The sequence below is a fragment of the Arachis ipaensis genome, chromosome B7, assembly GCF_059453495.1.
Source record: "Arachis ipaensis isolate K30076 ecotype BB chromosome B7, ASM5945349v1, whole genome shotgun sequence".
Lineage (NCBI taxonomy): Eukaryota > Viridiplantae > Streptophyta > Magnoliopsida > Fabales > Fabaceae > Arachis > Arachis ipaensis.
Genome location: NC_142442.1, coordinates 126,149,911 through 126,150,764, shown reverse-complemented (window position 1 = coordinate 126,150,764; position 854 = coordinate 126,149,911). Strand labels below are relative to the sequence as shown.

Sequence of the window (854 nt, the reverse complement as noted above, 5' to 3'; positions counted from 1 at the left end):
TGTTGAAACCTTGTTGAGGTCTCTATTGATCCTTCCATGAAAGATTTGGATGATTTTTCCATGAAGGATTATAGGTGTTTCCATAGGGTTCTCCCATATAATTCACCTCTTCCATTGCTGGGTTCTCAGGATCATAAGCTTCTTCTTCAGAGGAAGCTTCCTTAGTACTGCCTGTTGCTGCTTGCATTCCAGACAGACTCTGAGAAATCATATTTACTTGCTGAGTCAATATTTTATTTTGAGCCAATATGGCATTCAGAGTATCAATCTCAAGAACTCCTTTCTTCTGAGTTGTCCCATTATTCACAGGATTCCTTTCAGAAGTGTACATGAATTGGTTATTTGCAACCATTTCAATGAGTTCTTGAGCTTCTGTAGGCATTTTCTTCAGATGAAGAGATCCTCCAGCAGAGCTATCCAATGACATCTTGGATAGTTCAGACAAACCATCATAGAAAATACCTATGATGCTCCATTCAGAAAGCATGTCAGAAGGACATCTTCTGATCAATTGCTTGTATCTTTCCCAAGCTTCATAGATGGATTCACCTTCCTTCTGTCTGAATGTTTGGACTTCCACTCTAAGCTTGCTCAATTTTTGAGGTGGAAAGAACTTTGCCAAGAAGGCATTAACTAGCTTTTCCCAAGAGTTCAGGCTTTCTTTAGGTTGTGAATCCAACCATGTCCTAGCTCTGTCTCTTACAGCAAAAGGAAAAAGCATAAGTCTATAGACTTCAGGGTCAACCCCATTGGTCTTGACAGTGTCACAGATTTGCAAGAATTTAGCTAGGAACTGATGAGGATCTTTCAATGGAAGTCCATGAAACTTGCAATTCTGTTGCATTAGAGAAACT

General features: G+C 39.6%; 1 non-coding gene across 1 annotated transcript; it reads left to right on the top strand.

The window, feature by feature from the left end:
* Positions 1-481: 481 nt before the first annotated feature.
* Positions 482-589, top strand: LOC148554044 (small nucleolar RNA R71). The gene has a single exon (XR_015893063.1). It is a non-coding gene; the product is annotated as a small nucleolar RNA R71 (small nucleolar RNA).
* Positions 590-854: the final 265 nt, after the last annotated feature.